Source organism: Opisthocomus hoazin, chromosome 15 (assembly GCF_030867145.1).
Source record: "Opisthocomus hoazin isolate bOpiHoa1 chromosome 15, bOpiHoa1.hap1, whole genome shotgun sequence".
Classification (NCBI taxonomy): domain Eukaryota; kingdom Metazoa; phylum Chordata; class Aves; order Opisthocomiformes; family Opisthocomidae; genus Opisthocomus; species Opisthocomus hoazin.
This window is the reverse complement of record NC_134428.1, coordinates 26,415,112-26,439,505: the sequence shown is the minus strand read 5'-3', so window position 1 is coordinate 26,439,505 and position 24,394 is coordinate 26,415,112. Positions and strand designations below refer to the sequence as shown.

Here is a 24,394-nt window from a genome sequence, read left to right as displayed (position 1 = left end):
ACAAGCCTTTCTGCTGAATGGTGGTCCAGGAGCCATCCCGTCAGCGCAGGCCTGGCTGATAGCCTCTGGAAAGGCTACATGGCAGCCTGGACAGCAGCCACACACACGATCACAACACACGTGGGGAGAGCTGTGCTGAAACGAGGTGATGTCTGGCTGGGAGGTGCTTGCTCAGGAGCATGCTCCAGTCCCTGCACTGTGACTGTCCTAAACACCAGTGCATTTTTCCCAATTTATGTTTCCCTTTCCTCCCTTGTATTTGCTATTTTTGCTTTTATTTAATGTTGTGTTCTCTGTTGTAATTAATTCTTTAATCTGTAATGTTGCTGCCTGCCCAACTCCCCCAGCTGCTGGGCACCTTCAGGACCAGCACTGTAAACAAGTCATGGTGTCTCTCAACAGCAAGGTTCCTGGTGAAATAGCTCCCTAAATAAATAAAAAGCAAATTGGATATTGGAAAAGAACTTTAAATAACATCTGAATTCCTGGGGAACTACATCTTACATCTCTGTGAGGGACAAATGGATTCAACATAAGTAATAATCCTCTGGAATGAAAAATAAGGAAGGACTGTTCACCAGCCTCTGTGGGCTGGAATGAGAATAGACTTTGGTGATAAATAAAAGCCAAATGCAAAGATGTCCCTTGGTGGCAGATGGGAGCAAAAGATTTAAACACCATTGGACTATAAACACACAATCTCTGAAATGTGTCGTAGCTTGCCTCTAGATAGCTGCTTTGTGTATGAGGGTCTAGCCTTTTCCTCTTGCGTAATGAGAAGAAACTAAAAGCCCCTTACTGAGACAGCATTACCGGCAGGCCTTTGCAGCATATGCTAGGCCATGACCTTCCCCGGTGGAATGGCACCTTTCAAACACAGCCTCATCGTGCTGAATTCTGGCTCTTTAATGAAACACAACTAGTTGAAATTCTGTCAATGACTTTTTTTCTGGTCTTTCCCCATACTGATTGAATGCTAAAATCCCCTTGTTCCCACTTCATGTGATTTATTAATGGTTGCATTGTGATTGCTATGTCCCTGTTGTTTGATACTCACCTCTCCTCTACATCTGCTTGAGGAGTTTATGACTGGACAAACCCCAGAGAAGTGTGCATGCTGGCTCCTGGCATTCTACCTCTCCTGTGAGTGACATGCCCATCCTTTTGGTTATGAGGCAACATGTTCCTGTCACTGGGTGGACCAACTGCTTTGTCACTGGATACTTTGCTTCCTGAGCTGTAAAGTCCTCTGTCAAAGTAGGATGGTGCCAGTGTTTCAAGTCTGTGGCTGTGGTCAAGCAGCTGAGCTCACTGCGGTGTGGGTGTGATGGCACGTGCCCTCAGGGAATCCCCATGCGTGTCCTACCCACTGCATCAGAACGTGAAGCAAGGAGTGTGGGTTTTGCTACCCTTCATCTCCTTCCATCTGTTTGCTCCCCCAGTTACAGGCACTGGGTATAGGTACTGCCACTACTGCCCTACTCTTCATCTTCCTTTGCATCGGCTGGGTGCGTGTTCTTCCTGAAGAAAAGCTGATTCCTGCTCCCGTGAGCCTGAGCCGAAGATAAGCGTGTTTAGTGCCATAGAAACAGCCCTTCCTTTTGAGAAGCACTTTGTCATCTTCGCTGAAATGAAGTTCCTGCTGTGCCTGTTCATGACAACCCATCCACTCTTTGCTGCGCGCAAGGCTGTGCTGCAGGCTGGCAGCGGCTTGCTGGCAGCTCTCCTGGAGAGGGCAGCAGGGCCTCACTGATGCTCCGGCGGGCCTTGCGCTGGGTCTTCGGCATCTCCCAGGCAGGGCTGGCGAGACGGGACGCAGCCTCGCAGGAGCTGGAAGCAGAGGTCTTGGCTCTGTGGGGAGATGCCTGGGCTGAGCAGACAGTGTTGCTACAGGAGAATATGCCTGCCACCACCGGCTGTGCTGCCTGCCACGGCTGGCGTGAAGTGCCTGGTGCTTGTGGGACCTGCCTGCAGGCTGCCGCTGCTCTGCTGTCCAGGGGAGACCACAGACGTGGAAAAGCACATACATGTAGGCACAACAGCTGCTCCCGTCTCTTTGGAAGACTCACCCTACGTATTTGGTAGATTTTGAGACTCCACAGTTGTGTACAGGTTGTTGTTAAGTGTTGCGCACTGATGTTGCACTGAGCTCTGTGGCATGTACACAAAATCACAAAATGAAAACACAAATCCCCTACACCAAGGAGTTTGATATAAAGTACATTTTTCTCTGAGAGGAAGACACTAGAGACCTGAGGGAAGGGATCACCATAGTTAATGAATCCTGGGACTTTGGTGTCTGACCATCTTACATGTGATGTCTGAACAGCTTTTTTCCTCGAAGCAGAAACCAGGATGTTCTTAAGCACACAACAAGCCTGGAAAATCAGGTTGAAGTACTTGTGACATCCACATTAATGTCAGATGCACTAATCAGGATTAATGTTAGTGGGAGTAATACCAGTGGATATCACAATGATTAGACTACCTCGATTTCAGCAAGGCTTTTGACGCAGTCTCCCATAACATTCTCCTAGGGAAGCTCAGGAAGTGTGGGCTGGATGAGTGGTCGGTGAGGTGGATTGGGAACTGGCTGAAGGGCCAAACTCAGAGGGTTGTCATCAGCGGCACTGAGTCTAGTTGGAGGCCTGTAACTAGTGGTGTCCCCCAGGGATCAGTACTGGGCCCAGTCTTGTTCAACTTCTCCATCAATGACCTGGATGAAGAGTGTACCCTCAGCAAGTTTGCTGATGACACCAAACTGGGAGGAGTGGTGGATACACTAGCAGGTTGTGCTGCCATTCAGCGAGACCTGGACAGGCTGGAGAGTTGGGCAGAGAGGAACCTTGTGAAGTTCAACAAGGGCAAGTGCAGGGTCCTGCACCTGGGGAGGAATAACCCCATGCACCAGTACAGGCTGGGGCTGACCTGTTGGGAAGCAGCTCTGTGGAGAGGGACCTGGGAGTGCTGGTGGATGGCAAGTTAACCATGAGCCAGCAGTGTGCCATTGCAGCCAAGAAGGCCGATGGGATCCTGGGCTGCATCAAGAGGAGTGTGGCCAGCAGGTCAAGGGAGGTTCTCCTTCCCCTCTACTCTGCCCTAGTGAGGCCCCATCTGGAGTATTGCGTCCAATTCTGCGCTCCCCAGTTCAAGAACAATGGCGAACTACTGGAGAGATTCCAGCGGAGGGCTGCGAGGATGATGAGTGGAATGGAGCATCTCTCCTACAAGGAAAGGCTGAGGGAGCTGGGCTTATTTAGCCTGAAGAAGAGAAGGCTGCGAGGGGACCTTATAAATGCTTATAATCTGCAGGGTGGGTGTCAGGAGGATGGGGCCAGACTCTTTTCAGTGGTGCCCAGCGACAGGACAAGGGGCAATGGGCACAAAGTGAAGCAGAGGAAGCTCCAGCTGAAGATGAGGAAGAACTTCTTCACTCTGAGGGTGATGGAGCCCTGGCCCAGGCTGCCCAGGGAGGTTGTGGAGTCTCCTTCTCTGGAGATATTCAAGACCCGCCTGGACAAGGTCCTGTGCAGCCTGCTGTAGGTGACCCTGCTTCGGCAGGGGGGTTGGACTAGATGACCCACAGAGGTCCCTTCCAACCCATACCATTCTGTGATTCTGTGATGATGACAGCCTGTTTATATACTGCACAGTTATTTCTTCTGTGTATCAGATGAGAAGCAACTCTGGCATTTTGCTGCAAGAAGTTGGGACTTTTCCTTATTTCTGAAGTTGCCCAGAATGTGGCTCTCTTCTAACTAGTTAGCTGGCCAAAAAGATCCTGGACAGGAAGGGAGGGAGGGCTGAATAGAGTAAAAGGATGCTGGTGTTTCATTCCTTAACTGCTTGGAGAGAGCTGTTGTGAATCTAGCCCTGAGACATTTTCTGGCCTCACTGGGAAAAATGAGGAGAACTCTGCCTAGAGATGTGATACAGGGACAGTTTTAAAAGCACCGTGGTACTTGTGGGCAGTAAAGTGATGAAGGTCTGACTGCTGTTTTATCACCAAGCTCTACCTTTCTTTAACACAGGCATCAGCTGCCGTTTTCTATTCCGTTACTCAGAAGAAATGTGTCTCTGGAATACAAACCTCAGTGGTAAAAGTTTCATGCGGTGCATATGTGTACAGTGTGTGGCCACAGAAGGCCGTGATCTAACTGTGCTAGGAGTCACTGTTGTGTAATAGTGACTGTGCAGACAAAATGAGAAGCCTAAGGTAGTAAGAAAAGATAGTTGCAGTTTTCCATGGATGGCATTTCATCTTTCACCATTTTTTCTGTGTCTTTGCTAATCACTGACTGTCATTGTTGCTGTCTAGGATGCACAGTCACTTCTCCATAAACTTTCCACCATCTCTGTAGGCTTGCAAGGGAGGAGTTACGGTATTCTTGTGCAAAGCCTATTCTGCCAATATGTTGTCAAATTGTTTGGAAGAAATTTCTTCTCTGCAACTGGAATCAGAGGATAGCAAAGCTACCCAGTAGCTTGTTGAGAATGCAGAAATGATGCAGCATTTGAAGCTCTCATGGCAGATACTGAAGCTCTTTTGTCAGTTTGTGGACAGAGTGACCAGGGCATCAACAGCTGAAATTCTTTTTTCTCCTCTCAGGTTGAGGGGTACATGGATCCTTCCCAGAGTCCTATTTTGGACTTTAGAAGCTATGTGGGTACCTGGGTCCCATCTGCAGCCTCATTAGTTAAATACTCATCTTTTTACCTTTGGGAAGGTAACACAATATCACCATTATTCTCAGTTTTATAATCACTTTTAAAAATTAAATCAAATGTTTGGTAATAATAATAACAACAATTTTCAGTGTAAGCCTGAAAAAATGAAAATAAGTTCCAAGCATTTTCAGCACTGAATTTTCATTATGGGTATTTCAGCTGCTTCCCTTTCAGAGAGGATTGTTCATTTGTTCCTACTGCTGTGTGCTTTGCACAGTAGGACCTGGGCAGCTAGTAAGTGGGAGAGTGCCACAGATGCTGAGCAAGCCTTGTTCATTCTGATTCCTGCAGCACGTTAAGACTGAACAGTGAGTTAAAAAGCCAAGGCTGACACTGCTACCTAAAAATTGTCATATATTTCAACCGTACTTGTTTTGGGGTAGAATGAGGTCCGAGGCAGCATCTTTCAGGTGATAAAGTCCTGTGTGTCCTTTTATTTTCACATTGAGAAATTACTTTAGGTCCAGTTTCCACATGAAAGCAGCCAAAAAATTCCTTGGATTTTTCCACCATTTTTGTGATTGCTAAGGAGGGACAGCACCTTCTGTCATAGGAGAGAGCTCTGTGCTCTGCAGCAGGTTAATAGGCTCTTTTTTCTTTGGAAATGCTCTAGTTCCTTTCCTGCCACCATAATCCACAACCCGCAAGTGACGATGTGGGCTTGATAGAGCCCTGACCAGAACAGACGCTGTGTTCAGGTTGTAATTTGGCAGAGAGGTAGTGTTGTGAGCCAGAGCTGCTCACCCACCCACCCCTCCATCCGGGAACTGATGATCCACACACGAGGACTGAGCATGAGGGGTGGGACAGGCATGACCTTGTGCTGGTCGTGCTTCCTATTTCAGTGAATCAAAGCAATCTATGTGAAATGTTAGTTTGGAAGTGTTAGTCTGAAAGCGTATGTAACCCTAGGCACATACACCTGCGGTTTATGTGTTATCAGTGTTATACAAGAGAACTTTATTACATGCTGTTTAGATACACAAACATATTTTTGTGAAAAATGCCCCCCATCAGTACTTCTGTTTTATTTTAAACAACCTGACTCATGAAGGCAGCTGGTAATCTACAATAAAGCAAGATAGTGCTGTGCCACGTTGCCACTTGAACGCTTAAACCCAGAGGTTCTTTTGCAGATATGCTCAGGTGACCATGTCATCCTTACGTGCAGCTCTGAGAGTCTCTTGGCCAGATCCGGAACGGGAAGGAATGCAGGCCAGACTTGATAACTAATTACCTGCATTCTGAAGTTAATCTGTATGGTGCTTGAATTAATCTGTTTTTAAACCTAGGATTAGACTTTGCGGATATCTCACTGATACGCAAATGTCAGGCCCAAGGAGAGCTTCTGTGAGGTGGTTGGTCCCAGCAGAAGTGGGCCTGCTGTGATCACAGGGTGTTCTGAATAGGCAAGAGAGATTCTGTCTTTGCTTAGCCTCCTTCCTAGTGCTTTCTGATCTGTATTGCTGTACTGCAGAATGAAATGCCTCATTCAGTTCTAGATTAACTTTATCTCTCCTTAACAATGTTGATTTACCAAGGATCTGTCCTGGGGAAATCCAATGGAGTGCCCTGGAGGGTGATAAAGACATCTGGGAAGGTTTTGTGTCATCCTGCTGAAGCATGTTAGGTCTCTTGTATCAGCTAAAGATCAAGATGCTGCATTCAGCTCATTTGTTTCAGAGGTAAAACAGGAATGCCTGAACACTGCCAAGGCCTTTTCGTGGTGCTGGGCTAGCTCCACAGTGAGCAACACCACAGACAAGAGTGGAGTTAGTATGATTTACACCAGCTGTGAATCTAGTTCTCTGCACTCACTTTTTTTTTGTGCTCTGCACACGGGTAAGATGAACAGTTGAGCTTTTGCTAGGGAGTACGTCAGACTTGCTAATTTTGCTCAGTCTTGGATCAAGAGAGCAGCAGTATTGCCTAGAAGCTGGAACTGGAGAATTCAATAATTTTGCCATCAGAACCCCATTAACTAGAACGAGGATAAAGTGATCTGTAATGCAAGCTCTTGTTACATCTGTCTTCTGTGCTGTCAGTTTGTCAGATATGGACATTAGACAGTGTTCATACGGGCATAAGTTACGCTTGTGTTGCCCTGGTTTGTGCCCCTGGGATGAAATGACCATACAGCACAACCAGACTAACCGTGACACTGGCAGCCTTGCTAGTTCGGTAGATTAAAGAGGAGGAAAGGAATGGCATGTACAGTGATCATCTCAGAAGCAGTTGAAAAGGAAGTGATGGATACTGGGAGCACCAGGGCGTCCACTGGGGTCTCCAGGAGCTGTGCAGAGCTCTGCGTTTGAAGGCCAGGAAAGGAGTTTCTGCCTGCCAGGGAAGACGTTTGCCTTGGTCAGGACCTGCATGGAGTTCTGGTTCCACTTCTCTGTGTGGATTCACATTTTCTTCCAGATAGATGACTACATCCAATGTCTTTGGGAGCAATTTCTGTAGCCTGTTTGTGTAGCAGGGCTCAGCTCCTGAGTTACCAACAGCTGCATAAGTATCCAGGGGCCTAGGGAGGAGATGTTCTGCAGCCAGCAGAGCAAGTCAGGACAACATGAGCAGGGCAACCACATGCACCTCCTAAGAGGCAGAGGTAGTAAGGGCCATGGCTCCGATCATAACATCTGAGTAAGGCTGGGAGGCAAGAAGAGGCCATCCAGCCAGTGAACAGTGAATGTCTTTGCTATGTGTAATTGGCTTGTGGCTCCAAAGAGCTGCTTCTCTTCCCTAACTGCTGATGCACTCCCAGAGTGCAGAGTTGGCTGAAGCTGTGCCTGGCTGTGGCAGTGATGCAGAGCCAGTTTTGCAGTGGAAGTACTTAGGCAGCAAGTTGCATGGCTGCCTCACGTGTGTTCCCCCAGGAGGGACTCAGCTTCCCCAACTGTGTTTGCTTTACATTGCATTTCCTTTGCAAGAACAATTCTAATGATAAATATGTGTTCCGGCTACTGCAGCAAGTAAGAACTGTGAGCATTGTTAGTTTTTCTTATCTTCTATTTCAGCTGAAACTTGAAAAAAGTGTTAGTGTTTGTTATGAGGCTGGGTCTGCCTGCATGGTCGGCGCTCTGTGGAACCTCAGACATGGCACATGCACGCAGTGTCTCTGTGTGTGCGATGCGAGGGCTAGTTAGTTAGTGGGCCAGTTAGTTAGCTGGTTGGCCCTGAGTGGCAGTTGTGGTTAAGTGTCAGTGTGTGAAAGCAGCTAGACCAAGAGAGATGTTGCTTGACTCGCACTGCTTTGCAGCCCTCATGGAAAACCCTCATGACAATGCCCCAGTTAACAATCTAACCAGCTTCAGGTTTCATGACAGGGCAGTGGAGAGCTCTGGGGAACTTCCACCTGTTCTGTTTAGCCAGGTCTGAAAACTATGGTGTGAATGAACAGCAGGCTCCTGAATGCCAGTGACACACTGCACAGGTAAAATTACTCAGAGACCTAGGTGCAGGAGTTGCCTGAAACATGCCATATGGCTGAGTTCAGGGTCAAGCATCAAGAGCAGATTGTCAGAATGTGGCATCTGGAGACCCCAGGGCTCAATTTGCTAGAGCTGTTCTCCATGCACAGAGACCAGAGCACACATTGCATCACCTTCCTGCCCTCTAAGCACTTGCATTCATCAGTCAGTCCCTCACCGAAGGTTATAGGATGTCATCTTACACTGTTTCAGAGGTTTACTCTTTACCAACAGGAAATTTCCAGCCTTGGTGTGGACTGGTTGCCTTCCTCTTCTGTTAGCTGTAGACTTACAAAGAGGTGTGCATATTTTAAATATGGTGCAGGGACATCAATAGTAATAATTATTGCATGCATCAAAGCTTTGGAGATTAGCCACGGATCATGCATCTAAATGGCAAATGGTTGTAATAGCTCCATACATGAAACATCAAAGTCTGAGGAAACGTTGCTCTGTTATAAAAAATACATCAGAATGATCATTCCACTCCAAGCAAAGTGCAGAACTGTAGACGTGCATGGAACAAATGCAACACATTTCATACTCGTTTTGGTTTTTCAAGTATGGGAAAAATTGATTCCACAGCTCCACTTACCAATCCACATCAAGTGAAGACTGTATTGAAATTATGAGATTTCACACAATATTAGGCTTAAGTTGACTCCTCCTTGTGAAAATATAATTAGGGCCTAGAAAAGCAAGAAGCAGTATTTGGGGTTTTAATTTTCTATGTGCTCGCAGGCAGAGAGAGAAGTGGCTGAGATAGCATAAAATTCTTGAAACCGTGATGTTTGAAGTATCCCTTTGCTGAATTGAAATGGCTTTCTTGTAGTTTAAAGGAACTGCACAGTTGTTTTCTTTGTTAGGAGAAAAGTATCAAAAACCAAGAAAAGCACAGGCTCTCTCTACTGAGCCTGGGGACAGTAGAATAGGAAAATGCAAAACAGTCACTACAACAACAGAACCTCTGAACTCAGCAGCAGAAATGCCCAGTTACAGATGTGCTGCTGTTTCTCCTCTCTCATCCCACCTGTTTAGCTTGATCACTCCCCCAGCCCCAGTGGGATGAACAGTGTGAAGGATGCGGTGCCATGCGTGCTCCGACAGCCAAATCAAAGGCCCAGCCAAGTCTGTGCCTCACCTATGAGTCTGGAGGAAATCAGAGACCCTCATTAAAGTTTCAGAAAAACCTAACTGGTATGAGGACAGCATTCAAAAATATATTTGGGAAGAACAAATATTGTTTTAACTCTATTAATAATTGATGTGTTGCCAGCAGAGATCCTCATAGCATTAAGGGAATTGAAAATTAAAGGCACAAAGATGCTATTTTAAGAAAACATCTTGATAAATAATTAATATGGCATAGGTCTACTGGAATCTGAAGAGTGTAGGTTTTAGCTTGTCTTGTGAAACCTATGCTTTCTAATACTGCAGTTTCTTCCAGAATGAGAGCATGGTTTTCATTTTCATTTTATATCGACAATAGCTCTAGTTGTTTGTGCTGCTCAGCTAGAATAATTTACTGACTTCTCTATCAGTTGCTTGTGCTGAGCCCCTAGGATCCTAAGTAGCACATACCCAAAGATCATGGCTTTCTTAAATCAAGAGGGGAAAAAGATTGATGATTATTTAGAAAACAGAAAAGAACCTGTCTGTTTCAGGGAAACTACTGTTTGTCTGGATCAAACTGGATCAGAAGAAACTCTGGCAATGCCTGTTCAGCAATAGGATGCATAAATAGCTGGCAGAGGTGCCCTGGGATGTGTAACACCCAGGCACAGCTGCTGCTTGAGTTTGTGTGTCTCTAGAGAGATGCGCTTTCAATGGTGATACCAATCTTGAGGACTACACTGAATGATTCAGTGGCTGGCATTTACCCTGTGCGTTCTATCCGATGGGGGTCTTAAGGACAAGAAAAGAGCAGCCTAGCATTCCACAGTATACAGGCCCATTGGTATGACTAAAGAAAGGGTGAACACAGAATGTGCTGAAGGAAGTAAATACAAAATTCCTGCACTGGCCTCCAAAGCAGCGCTCTACCACAGTTGTGAGCAGCGCTTGTGAGAAGCAGCATTCAGAGCCATGGCTGCAGAGTTCAGCCAATGCACGGTTCCTGACATGGAGGGACACTGTAGTTTCAAAACAGAATACTGAGCACCATGTTAACTAATAGAGCTTCTGCCATCTCTGAAAATCACATCTCTGTGTGTTGCTGAAGGGCGTATGAGCTCTTTAAAGTCCCAATTTATTTCAGTCCACTCCTATCTTTTAGGTCGTTATAATGAAGCGGCTAGTAAGTCAGGCATAATTACTGGCAGGCATTCAAATTTAAGACACTGCACAAGAGCATCCACAGAACTGTATTTATCATTTAATTCCCTTAAATAAAGCAAAAGTGAATGCTGCTTCTTCATTACAAATGTCTCAGTGCTTTACATGCAAAAGGTTTGTCAAGATTGATGGAATTCATAAATACCCTTTTATTTACTACAGCAAAATTAATAATTAAGAAGAAGAGATAATATCCATGAATGCTGTTATAAAAATAATTCTTGCCCTAGTTCCAAGCAAAAAGCCCATGTAAATTAGCAATTGAGAACATAAGGGTGATCCACTGGAACTGTAACGGGGGGTTCATTTTTTCTGTTCTGAGTGAAGTAAATACAGTGGTCAGACATTGGTGAGTGCAAAATTATCCGAATTGCAGCGGAGTGTGTTCTGTCCCAGGTAGATGCCCCTTTCACCATCCCTGGCAAAGGGACGGCATTTATTGCATCTGTCCCATGCTGAGCGAGAGCTCACCATTCCTGCTTGCTGCTGTGACCACTGGCAGCAAAGTCAGGCCCTTGTTGAAACTGGAATGTAAAGCATGTGGGCTTGGCACCCACTGGGAAGATCAGGCCTGATGTGCCAGAGGAAGGGTTGTGGAAAATCACCTCTTGCCCACAGTCTGAAGAAGTGCATTCCCTTGAAGAAGAACCCTTTGGTTTCAGTGCCGTTATTTCCTCTTGACTGCATTGCCATTCCTCTCTCCGATATGTCTCCCCCGGCCCCTGTTTGGGCTCAGCTGGGAAAATGGACGTTAGAGCACAGCAAGAGGGAGGCCACAGGGAAGAACCGTGCATGGCCGGCTGCGGTGCTCCTGGTGGGCTGCGAGTGCCATGAGGGAGGGCTGCTGCATGGGCGGCCATGGGAGCTCTTCTGTCTGAGCGCCGTGAAGGCCAGAGCTGTTGCACTGCAGTGAGAGGCTGGCTGCAGGACCATGCCTTCCCATCCCGCTGCTGCAGCCACAGCTCTTCGCATTTTGTTGGGGCGTCCTTGCCTGTGGCTCTCGACTTCTGCTTCCACTCCTGCTCTGTACCCCCTGCCCGGCATTCTCCTGCCTTGCCCTGCTCCTGCCTGGCGCTGCCTGCCCCACCTACCAGCATTGCTTCTGCTCTGTCCCTCCTTCTGGCTGCTTGGCTTTCCTGGTGTAGAGGCCTTCCATCCGTCCTGCTGCAGGCTGGCAGGATGAGCTTCCATGCCTGCCAGACTGCCCTGTTGTTATTTAAAGGTGCTGATGCTGGGAGCCTCATCCCCATCAGGCAAAGCTGAGAGCCTGTCTGATTTAACAAAGCAGGGAAACAAGCCAGTCAGAGTTATCTCAATCTGAAGCATATTTTAGGAGTGATTAGCTGCCTAAACTTACACTGTAATTATTTGTGCTGAGTGGCTTCTGCATATCATTGCCCATTTTTCTGAGTGTTTTTATTTAAGTTGATAATGGAAAACGAATAAAGCCTTAGTTCCACTCTGATTTTGACACTTGTGCCAGAAAATATCTGAAGATGAACATTTTTGTGTTCACAATAGTTAGATTAATATTTAATTTGTTGGCATCCAGCAAGCTGATTAGTTTTTCTCTGATATGGCTCAACTTTGTAATTACAGGAGCTGGCTCCTCGTGGTTTGTGCCTGGGGTAAGAGGCTCAGAGACTGTCCTGACATCACTGTGGCCACAATTTTGCCAGGCTGACGCACTGCGAGGTTATCATCATCTGAAATCTGCTCCTGGAAAGAGGTACAGACTGGAACCTGCTCCATATCTTCTTAGGATAGAGAAGATCTGTCCTTGATTGCATTTAAACTTAAGCGAAAGAGAGTAGAAACAAGATGCAGCCATGTCAAGTCTCAAGGAAAGCGTGATATTTGCTGCTGCTGCAAGCCAAGCCTTCCTTGGTGACACAGCCCATCTGGTGCTGCAGGCGTAGGGTAGATCCCGCAGCACCACAGTTTGTCTTACGGGCCGAGCTAAGTGAGACGCTGGAGATCCCCCCTTGATGATGATCCTCTGCTGAGCCTGGGGAACACTGCAGGCAGGTGCTGCCAGTGAAAAGCCATTGAAAGACTGCCAGCACCACCATGGAGGCAATCTGAGAGAAAGCCCAGTGTGGCATAGAGGGCTGGCTGGCTCCAGGCCTCTCTTTGGCCTCAGCCATTAGCGGATGCTTGTGAAAAGCCTATAGCAGACAGGGTGTGGATTACATTATCTGTCCGGGTCCTCAGAGATCCTGCTTACAGTCCGTCTGGAATAGAGGTTGTGTCTGACCACCGCACTGAACTAGCAGGTGGGGCTGTGCTCCAGGAGAGTCTCTGAAGCTTCTTGGAACCCGTGAATACGTCTGGGCTCCACAGCATTCAGGGCAAAGAGACACATTTAATTCTGGGGTTGTATTGCCCCTCCTCTTTCTGCCTGATACCGAATAATTTCACTGGCACCTTGTGATTCCTGCGTTGTGAAAACGGGGGCTAGTGCACATTCGGGGTGCTCTGGTGATCCCTCCTGCTAGGGACAGCCTTGCCTTCCTGGCTGCATTTGTAGGCAAGTTGTCTGCCTGAGTTTTGCAGGACGCTCTCTCTACCTTCTCTCAGGGAGGCAGAGGCGACAGGCAACAGGCAAGCTTCCATCCTTTGTTCCCAAGAGCATGCTCCCAGTGCTTCCTTCACGCATGGGACTTCCACCTGCGACTCAGTCATCCAAGTGATGAAGCCTTCCCTATTTGCTCAGAGAGAAGCTATGGCTCCGAATCAAATTCAGCTTTTAGGATTAACCCATCTGTAATGTCCATTAAAAGTCTGGATTCCCCTGACCAATCATGCAAAGTAACATCTGGTCCTAGTGCCGTATTCATCTTGTACTGTCAGTTTTACCCGACTCCTAAACACTCAGTAACAGCAAGACTGTCAGGGTGTTAGTTATTCATTAGTTTTCGCTCACTTGAAGAATATATTCTCATAATATGGCATATTGCTCTGGAAACAAACTCCCCATGCAGACAGGGATTAGGGCCATTTTTCAAATCCTGCTGACTGTTAATTTGTACATTGTTTGAAGGGAAAAGGTCTTGTTAGAACTTCATTTTGAACAATACTTTGACAGAGCATAGTGGGCAGTCTTTGCATCCTCTCTGATAGCTAGGGGACGAATGGCTGCTGGTGACAGGGATGCCAGCCCCTATGGCAGTATGTGCCCAGTGCCGCATACACAGTTCTCATTCATGCACCCAAAGCTAATCAGGTGAACCTCATCAAAATCCACTTGTTCAGCAGCTGACTGTACAATAGCTGCTGGCTGCTCAGCCGCCGTCCCTTGTCACTGTCTTCCAGAACTGTCTGCCAAAACTTGATCAATGAGAAGTTCCGATAGTTTGTTTAGCTCCAATACAATCCTGGTCGAGTGAGAAAAGCATCAGGCTAGTGCCACAATGAACCGCACACTGGTAGTACCCAGTCCATGGGCAGCTGGTCTGCTCAGGAGAGGGATAGCAGGTAAGAGGGATAAGTCTGGTGAAACTGAGAAGGAAAAGTTGATCTTGTATGGAAAAGGTGAAGATAGCCACAAGTCTGCAGGCTGGTGTGGAGGGAACATGTTTATGCTGAGAAGGGGAGACCCTGTCATGCCAGCTATAAGATTCCTGCTGTGTCCCCACCACTGAGGAGTGCTGGGACAAGGACCTTCTGCAGTAATACTCTTGCTGAGATGCAGTGCGTCTCAATTGCATGTGTGCAAAGGGCGAAGCGGGAGGTGTGGCGTGCCCATGCAGAGCTGGCTTCTTGTGGAGCTCAGGGAAAACAGGTCAGGCAGCGCTCTCAGGTCTATCACCTTGTGTCTCCTCAGGCCAGAGGACTGTTGGGTTTAAGGGCAGCTTGATGATGGAAAGGAGAATTGATTAACATTCAGAGGTGCTCCATTACTGAACAACTAGAGCAGATCTTCTTTGTATTAAAGCTGGATAATGTGGGGAGAGAGGAAGGAGTAGGGCTGTATGTCTGAGCCAGGGCACTTGCTATTCTCAGCTCTTCTGAGTTGTTTTTCATGCCCTGAACAGCTGCCCCCAGAGAGCTCTGGGAAGGAGGGATGGCAGATACTGTAGAGCTCCCAGTTCAGCCACCAGCTCCCACAGGCAGAGTGTCCTGTTTGCTTCTAGACCAAAGCAGCAAGTGGAGCCGCTGCTGCTGATGGGGTGTTCTGAGCTGTGGGGTGTTCTGAGCTGTGGGGTGTCTCTGGACTGCCTTCACGAAAGGCAGAAAAATAAAAAATCTCTCAGGGGAAAACAAATCAAACCAGCAACCTCTGCTACAGCTCGTAGCCTGCTTAAACACAGGCCTGGACTAGAACATTTATTGCAACCATTTAGTGACCCATGCTCTTCCCAGATTCGTCTTACGAACTGGAAAAAGCAATTTTTTTGCCCATGTGCCCTGAGGTACTCATATTTGTTAAATCCATGTGCTTTGAAAACCCTAGAATTGAACTACTGGATATGTAGAGAGAAAAGCAAGTAAAGCCAGCTGTGATATGTCCATTTCATCTAGATAATATTCTGGTAAGGCCTGATTTATTACCTTTATGTCTTAAGGCCAGGCAAGCCTCATGGGGTCTCACCTTCGTCCTAGTCATAAAATACCATGAGGCAGGAGGAGGCGGGTTTGAGAAAGGAGAGGCAGAAATCCTGTTTGTCTGTGGAGGTGTCCGAGTGCTTCCTTTCTAAGCTTTCCAATTCACACAGAGCTGTCTAGTTTGTCAGTTTACTGGCACGTCAGCTGTCCCTCTCTGTCATGGTGCCAGGCTCATGCACACTGCTGTCAGCATGGCTGCGGTGAGCCCTGCTGCCTGGGCTTGGGGGTGCCAGCATCTCCAGGGCATGCTGCCCGTGGCTGCCCAGGGTGGCTGTAGCACTACCCTTGTGCGCTGTTCTTTGCAGCATCTGACCTTCCTTCTTTGAAAAATTATTACGGTAAGAAAGCCCAGGCTGAAACCTAGTTATCACAAACAAAAGCAGTGTGAATATCACCTGTGAACTGGAGATAAATAATAAGGCAAGACAAGCACAAGGCACACAGAGGGTAATTAAAGCCACAATACCTGGGGATATGCATAAATGAAAAAAATAATCTTCCCACTGAAATTGCAAAATAATGCATCTCAGTGTATTAATTCTGCCCAAATTAGCAGTGTCTAAAGAGCTGTTGACATTATCTGCTACCTTCTGAGAGTCTGATGGGGTAAGCAGAACAACAGGACTTTGGTCTCGCTGCTCAGCATGGCTTGGTCTTTGGGACCACAGGTGGCGAGGAGGCACCGCATTTCTGTGTCTGTCTTCCCTGCTAGCCTACAGCTCCCTGTGTCAGGTCCTGAGCGACAGAACACGGTCTGGGCTGTCTGTGCAGGTAGGAAGGGAGCAGGCAGGCACATGATTTCCCCGGCAAAGTGCCTGCTCTTTCGGCCAGCTGCTGCTGCGGCTGCCATTTTATTGTATTATTCCTTTATGTTTATAAGTAGGGAATAAAACCTGGAGCAGATGAAGATAAAAATCTTTGTGGTGTCCAGCACCTTTCCTGGGGAACTTGGAGCAAAATCACAGAAATCTTCCAGGAGATTGGTTCATTTTTAATGATATAGGATTATAGTTTGTCTGTTTAATTCAAGCTGAGTGACATAATATCTTTCATTAGGACTTATTACCAGCAGAGCAGTTAGTCAGTTGGTAGCAGACCTAGGGCAGGGCATTCTGTCATTATTTTAAATTTTCTGTATCCTGACAAAATTGAAGGCCTTGAAAAGACTAGAGCCATTGTAAAGGATAGAGCATCAGAGAATAGGTCACACAGTGTATTAAAGAATGAAAATTGATTCATTCTTTCTTCTGTTGAATAAGCAGCTGTACTTTGGTCCCTGTGATCCATGAAATAAGCTGTCAGGGAAATAGGAAATGTGGCACATTTGAACTTCACTCATTGATTCTGTTTTGATCTGAGGTGCAGTATTAAAATGCATTACAGTGGGTGCAGAATCTGCAGCAGTTACAGCAGCTAGACCTAACTTGCTAGTCAGTTGTCTGGGCTATTTTTTATTAACTTAATCAGCGCTTTACAATGCTGGGACTTATTTACTTAGGTCATCTGGTCAGAGCCACCTAACAGGAGGAATTCCACAAAAGCAGCATTTGTTAGTTTTAAATAAAATCACAGGCTACAGAGTAGGCTCCAGCAGAGTGGTTCTAACAAGATCTATTGGCCCTTTTATCAGGAGAAGCAATTTCCACACAATTCAGACATTCTGGTAATAATCAATGTAAGAAGGGGTAGCAAAGACTTCTAGAATATGGCATTACTCACTGGAGCACGTTAGGCCAATTAGTGCCTGAAACTCTAATAGACTGCTTAGCTGCAAAATTGAACAGAGGACATTCCCATTATTGCATAAAAACTATACCTAGTTTCATTTTTTACAATGGAACACACCTTCTTCCTTTATACACCTTTTCCCAAGTGAAAAATTAACCTTGTTTTACTGCCCTTAAGTAGTGTACAGAGGACTGCCTGCAACTATTACTTGCTATGGTAAGTCTATTTTATCCACATGGAAGTGTCTTTTGCTTCTTTTGTGAGTTCTTACAAGTATTATTAAATAAAACATCGTTTTTGCTGCCTTTGCTTTATTTGTCTCAAAATTGTGATTCATAAAGATGGATTTTTATAATTAAGGTAGAGATGAGAAATAACCCCCTATATATAATTTAAAATGTTGAAATTATAGACACTATCTAACTTCTCTTTTAAATCACAAGAACAAACTGTTCCCCATTAGCAGCCCTAATTAAATCCATTTTTCTATGAGTCTTTGGCAAATTCCATTTTAATAAAGCTGTATTAAGCTCTCTTTTATTTCCTCTTGCTTTGCAGAATTCTCTGTTTGAGATGAATAATAGGTCAAATACGGTATGTGATGGCTCTGGAGATTCCGAAGATATAACATGAAAAAATATATCGTTCTGGAAAGCTGGTATAAGGATGCTGCTGAGGATTTAGAAGGATCTCGACTACTGGACAGGTAAGAGCACTACCATTCTGGCCTAGGGAGTTTATATGCGGTGCAAGAAGGGGGAATTTATATGTGGTGCAAGAAATGGTAAACATGATATAGCAAAGAGGCTGTGGAAAGGTGGAGGGGGCTTGGAGAAGGAAAAGAGACGGAGAGTACTGAAGCAAGCAGCATGCTGGGCCCTCTCTATACAGCACATTGAGGTGTTGCACTCCTGAGCTCCAGTCTACCACCTGCTGTCCCTTGCTGGTGTTGTCCTAGGCCTTATATGAGCAATGTGCAGTTGCAGAGGAGTGGAAAAGAGAAAACTTTCTGAGGATAGCCAGCTCTGCTTTTCTTCAGTATATGCAGGCATGTGGAGATGTGTTTTCTGTAAAGCTGTGCCAAGTTGCCTGTAGCATCTGAGTCTTTGTGTTGAACCCATCTAGCAGGGTCCATGTTCCTGCTGAACTCAGAGCTGTTTCTGCATGTAGATCAAAACTTGGCCTGGGAACACTGGTCCTGTGCATAGACGGCTTTGTTAGGGTGATGCTCACTGATGAGTTGACTGAGGAAGCGGTGTACAGACCAGAGAACCCACCTGAAACAGCCTCTCATTTTGCAGTCCTTGTGTGTGAAGATTAACTTACTCCCAATAACCTGCAACAGTCCCAGAGCAGCAGGCTTACTGCTATCCTCAAGCGGCTCCATCATTCATTTACTGTAACGATTGGCTTCAACCTTCGATTTCCTCTGTGGAGCATATTGGAAAGAGAGAGGCTGAGCTGTGAACATTAATAACAATGAATAATAACAGTACGAGTTTCACAAGCTTTAACAATCAAATGAATCAACAGTCAGGAGAGTTTCATTAATAAATACTTGCTGGGGTTAGATGACAAGGGAGCTAGTGCCAGAGGTGTGTGCATCAGTTAAAGGCACTTATCCTGGGTGATCTACCTCTCAGCCCCTTTGCTTACCTCGTGGGTCCCATATTCTCCTCCATGATCTACTGTGGAGGGGGCAGGGGCCAGAAGGAGCAAAGGAGCAGACAGCTTGGGCTGTGTTGCACCGTTGGTATCTGTACCCTGGGTTTGTGTGGCAAGGTTTTGGTAGAGTAGTGGCTGTGAGGGTGGCTTCTGTGAGAAGATGCCAGAAGCTGCCCCTGTGTTGGACAGAGACAGTTCCAGCTGGCTCCAAGACGGACTTGCTGCTGGCCAAAGCTAAGCGCATCAGTGTCAGTGATAGTGCCTCTGTGATAACATATTTAATAAGGCATAAAAACTGCTGCACAACAGCAGCTGGGGAGACAGGAGTGAGAGTATGCAAGAGAAACAACTCTGCAGACACCAAGGTCAGTGCAGAAGGAGGGCAGGAGGTACTCCAGGTGCCAGAGCAGAGATTCCTCTGCAGCCATGGAGCAGACCGTGGTGAGGCAAGCTTTCCCCTGCAGCCATGGAGGCCCATGAGGAAGCAGATCTCCACCCGCAGCCTGGGGAGGACCCCACGCCAGAGCAGGGGGATGCCCGAAGGAAGCTGTGACCCCGTGGGGAGCCCACGCTGGAGCAGGCTCCTGGCAGGACCTGTGGCCCTGTGGAGAGAGGAGCCCATGCTGGAGCATGTTTTCTGGCAGAGCTTGTGACCCCAAGGGGGACCCACGACAGCAGGGGAATAACATGAGGAGGAAGGAGCAGCAAAGACAAAGTGTGATGAACTGACTGCAACCCCTATTCCCTGTCCCCCTGCACCTCTCAGGTATGGAGGAGATAAAGAAATAGGAAGTGAAGTTAAGCCCAGGAAGAAGAGAGGGGTGGTGGGAAGGCATTTTTAGGTTTGTTCTTATTTCTCATTATTTTACTGTATTTTGTTTGACAATAAATTAAATTAATTTCCCCAGGTCAAACCTGGTTTGCCCATGACAGTAATCACTGAGTGATCTCCCTGTCCTTAACCCATGAGCCTTTTCGTCGTATGTTCCTGTTGAGTAGGGGAGTGATGGAGCGGCTGGGTGGGTGCCTGGCAGCCAGCCCAGATCAGCCCACCGCAGTGTCATGCTGCAGGAAGGCATATGCCTGTCAGCGCCAGGGAGGTGGGTGCTGCTTCCTCTTGGCCTCTGGCTCACACCCAGAAATCCCTGCTGGGTGCAGCAACTCCGCGTGCCACCCCTGGTTCACTGCCTTTGTCTTTGCGTCATACCTTAGGGAGCTTGTGACACTGCAGAGGCAGTGGTGCAGAGTCTAGGGTGACTTGTACTCCCTGAAAACACAGGCAGGAGTGGGTAAACAGAAGTTGGTATGATGTTCTGCCATTTTACTTACAGAAATGGAGTAGCTTCTTCGTGACTCAGGGTAAACTATTCCCCTTGTAAAGCCACCAAAATAAAAGCTGGGAAAGACCTCTTAGGCCGCAGTATATTCTGCTCAGGACAGTGTGAGAGGAGCAGGGTAGGGCTGTCTATCTCATCTTTTGTAACTTTCTCTTTGGGTGAGCTGAATCCGGGCTGGTTTATAACCTTTCATACAGAGCAAGTTCCTGTACAAGAGGAGCGGCCCTTGTCATTAGGCTTTTACTATAGCAACAACAAAAGGAAACGCAGGCTTTGTTCAGTCTGGTTTGAAATCCAGTATAGAGCAATTGTCATTCATCTAAGTAGGGTTTGAGGGCCAAGTAGCAATGTGTTCTTTCATTTTCGGAAAAGAGAATGACATCTTCTGTAATCATGATTAGAGGAGCTGTTAATGTCTCTTTCAAGTTTATCTGTTATCATAAAAGATGAGATGTGGTTTTCTCTCTTTGGAATTTGCAGCAAATATGTCATCTGCCTTTTTTTCTCTGGGCTGTTTGAAGTGAATTTTGGAACTTCCACATTTTAAAAAACATAAACTGTTTTCTCCTAGAAGTCCTGCCTCGAGGCACGTGATGCTAATAGAACGGACAGTTGGTTTCAAGAGAAATCACAGAGTTCAGGGATAAAACAGAACTCTCTGCAGTTACAAGGGGTAATACTGGGAGCTGTTGTGCTGAGGATCTGTGCAATAGTTAGGCTGCCTGCCAGGAAAAGATGCATCCCTTATAAAGGCGTGGGGCTTCACCTCAAAGACAGGGACTGTAAACATCATTCCACCGTGTCATCTCACCGTTCCCTGCTGCTTTTATGCATTCAAATGACTCTGCTCCAGTCTCTGAACATTCTCCACCTTGCCATGCCTGGCATGTAGGAGCTTTCATTGGGCTCCACATCACAGGCTAATTATACAGCACACTGCAAATGCTTGTGGTAAGCAGGCTTTAGAATGGCTTTTTTGGCTAGGGCAAGTGTTTTGTGCTACTGGGCTAGCAGACCTGGGCTGCCTCTGGGTTAGTGTGAAGAATATTTCACAGCCCTAGTAACAGACCTCAGCCCTTTGCATACCTGTGCCCATGATGATTTGTGTGACATCTGCATGGCAGTAATGGAAGCGGGGCTGGCTCAGATGAATCTTCACAGTAAAGGAAAAGTGCAGATTGGCACTTGATTTCTGAGAGCTTGGTGCCTTCTTTTCCTGCTCCAAAAGGAGTGTCTCTGCACTGGTCTCCCAGTGTCTTCTGTGACCAATGACTTTGGAGTGCAGAGGTGCTATAAGATCCCAGTGTGTGTGCGCCCATAGAGAGCAGTGGTGGGGCTTCAGGCTCTCAATGGTTTTCAAATCCCTTTTCTTTTTGATGGCATCTGTCAGTATGGCTACCCAGCACCTGGGCAGGTCAGCATTTCTGAGCACATCTGCTGACACCCAGTGCAGTGCGTACTTCTGACCTCTGAGGTTTGGTCAATCCATTGGGCTTTGTTCACAGACTGTTCACATCTCACAGGCCTAAGAGGGCTTGTAGTGGTAACATACAAAAAGGCAAGAACGACTTGCAAAATGAACAAATAGGTCACAGGAGAAAGCACTCTGGTGGCTTCTTGTGTTATTGATGTGTGCGTGCAACATGGCTGGAGTTGTCACTGGGGAAGCCCCCAAAGCTCTGCGGAGAGGGACCTGGGTGTCCTGGTGGACGACAGGTTAACTATGAGCCAGCAGTGTGCCCTGGCTGCCAAGAAGGCCAATGGGATCCTGGGGTGCATCAAGAAGAGTGTGGCCAGCAGGACAAGGGAGGTTCTCCTTCCCCTCTACACTACCCTGGTGAGGCCTCATCTGGAGTACTGTGTCCAGTTCTGGGCTCCCCAGTTCAAGAAGGATGAAGAGCTACTGGAGAGAGTCCAGCGGAGGGCTACAAGGATGGTGAGGGGACTGGAGCATCTCCACTACGAGGAGAGGTTGAGGGAACTGGGCTTGTTCAGCCTGGAGAAGAGAAGGCTGCGAGGGGACCTTATAAATGCCTACAAATATCTGAAGGGTGGGTGTCAGGAGGATGGGGCCAAGCTCTTTTCAGTGGTGCCCAGTGACAGGACAAGGGGTAATGGGCACAAACTGAGGCACAGGAAGTTCCGTCTGAACATGAGGAGGAACTTCTTCTCTCTGAGGGTGACGGAGCACTGGAACAGGCTGCCCAGGGAGGTTGTGGAGTCTCCTTCTCTGGAGATATTCAAGACCCGACTGGACAAGGTCCTGTGCAGCCTGCTGTAGGTGACCCTGCTTCGGCGGGGGGGTTGGACTAGATGACCCACAGAGGTCCCTTCCAACCCCTACTATTCTGTGATTCTGTGATTCTGTTAGCCCTGGCTGTCTGCCAGGCACCCACCAACCCGCTCTCTCACTCCCTCATCTCAGCAAGACACAGGGAGAAAATAAGATGAAAAAGCTCCTATGTGAAGGTAAGGACAGGAAGATCACTCGCCAGTTACCATCACAGGCAAAACAGACTTGACTTGGGGAAGATTAATTTAATTTATTGTGAATAAAAATAGAATAGGATAGTGAGAAATAAAAACAACACTAAATCCACATTACCGCTGCCCTCCCTTCTTCCCAGTCTCAACTTCCTCCTTCACTCCCAACTCCTCTCCCTCCTCCCTCCAAGTGGTGCAGGGAGATGGGGAGTGGGGGTTGCAGTCAGTTCATGACACTTCATTTTGCTGCTCCTTCCCCCTCATTCTCTTCCCCTGCTCCAGTGTGGGGTCCCTCCCATGGGAGATAGTCCTTCAGGAATAGACTGCTCCAGCGTGGGTCCCCCATGGCCGTGGTTCCTGCCAGGAGCCTGCTCCAGTGTGGGCTCTCCATGGGGCACAGCTTCCTTCAGGCACATCCCCCTGCTCCCCTGTGGGCCTCCACAGGCTGCAGGGACAGCCTGCCTCACCGTGCTCTGCTCCACGGCTGCAGGGAACCTCTGCTCTGGCACCTGGAGCAACTCCTGCCCCTCCTTCTCCTCCAGTCTTGGAGTCTGCAGAGCAGTTACTCTCACATATTCTCACTCCTGTCTCCCCAGCTTTTGTGCAGTGTTTTTTCCCCTTTCTTAAATATGTTATCACAGAGGCACCACTGGTGTTGCTGGTGAGCTCAGCTTTGGGCAGTAGCAGGTCCATCTTGGAGCCGGCTTGAAGTGGGTCTGTGCGACATGGGAGCAGGTCCTGGTCTCCTCTCACTGAGGCTACCCTCACAGCCCTCCTGCTACCGAAACCTTGCCACGTAAACCCAATACAACAGCGATGGCAAGTCGTAAAGAAGTAACTGCGCAGACACTGCCACACCTGGAAAGAATTTGTGTTTGCTCTGAAACCCGTGCACGTGTTCTGGCTTCTCCTGCTGAAGCTGAGCAGCTTTTGCTTGCTTCAGTCTGAATCCGCATCCAGGAAATCAGAAAGTGCGTTGCAGAAGACTAAAAAATGAAACCAAGGTGTGAGGCAGAAACTTACACGCCAAGTTCGCCTTTTGAGACTGAGGCTTATGATAGGAACCGGTAAAAGATGTAGAAATAAAGAGAGACTTTTGATGGAATGTTTTGTTTCCAGGAAAAACAGTTAGTATTTCTTTGCACACACAATAAATTTTCATGTCTGCCTTTTTTGAGCAACTGTCGTGTGTGTAAGGGCTAGAAGTCTGGGGAGAACCACATGACAGCTCAAGCCTTTTCTCCAGTTACTAGCTGATTTCAGAGAATGTCCCACAGTCATTCAGCTCTTGGGAAATGTATTTCAGTTGCCCGTAAATTTCTTTCTAAAGCTCCAGAGATGCCTTTTCCTTTAACCTTTTCAGTGTTCCAAAATGCAACGTGTGACCTGTGAAGAAGGGAATGCTTTCTGTCCCTACAAACGCAGATGTAATCCTGTTTGAGAACATCTGAGCTTGTTCATTATTCATTATTCATCTAGACACATGCATGTGTAATTCTGGCAATGTGTGAGTAACTTTCCTTGGTATTGCTGCCTAGGGGGATGCACTGTGAGGCAGGAAGCTTAGGTTTTATTCCATTACCTGGTGCTGATTGAATGCATGGCCTTGGGAAAGTCATGTGACCTCTTTGTTGATCATTTTCCCAAAAAACAAAATGGGCACAAGGAAAATTGTCCACTGACATATCCACTAGAAATATAAATTCAAGTAGAAAGGCAGTAAAGAGATCCTGAGGGGAAATGTAGAAAATATTTGAAAATTTGATGTTTGAGTCATGGAGAGGCATTTGGAAAAATTCCCATTGAAAATCGCCTTATGACATAGAACCATAGTGCTTGTTTGCTACCGGCATTAAATGTATAGTGTGTATAAAAGGCCGTTCTCCATTACCCGCACGTATTGCTGTTGTGTGGTGTGCTAGTACTTCTTCCATGTTGCCCGTGCCATGGGATGATGGAACCATCTCATAGATTGTACTTGTTTTAGGGTGATAATGCTTTGTTTTGTGCATGCACACACACATTTGTCTAATTGCTGTG

The 24,394-nt window shown here is 47.0% G+C and overlaps 1 long non-coding RNA gene across 7 annotated transcripts in view; it reads left to right on the top strand.

Moving 5' to 3' along the window:
- LOC142363244 (uncharacterized) overlaps positions 1 to 24,394 on the top strand; it is a 172,595-nt gene that overhangs the window by 15,850 nt on the left and 132,351 nt on the right. For all 7 annotated transcript variants that reach the window (XR_012765613.1, XR_012765618.1, XR_012765614.1 and 4 more), the window contains exons 2-3: positions 12,132 to 12,261; positions 17,427 to 17,574. This is a non-coding gene — a long non-coding RNA (uncharacterized LOC142363244). The remainder of the gene's footprint in view (positions 1 to 12,131; positions 12,262 to 17,426; positions 17,575 to 24,394) is intronic.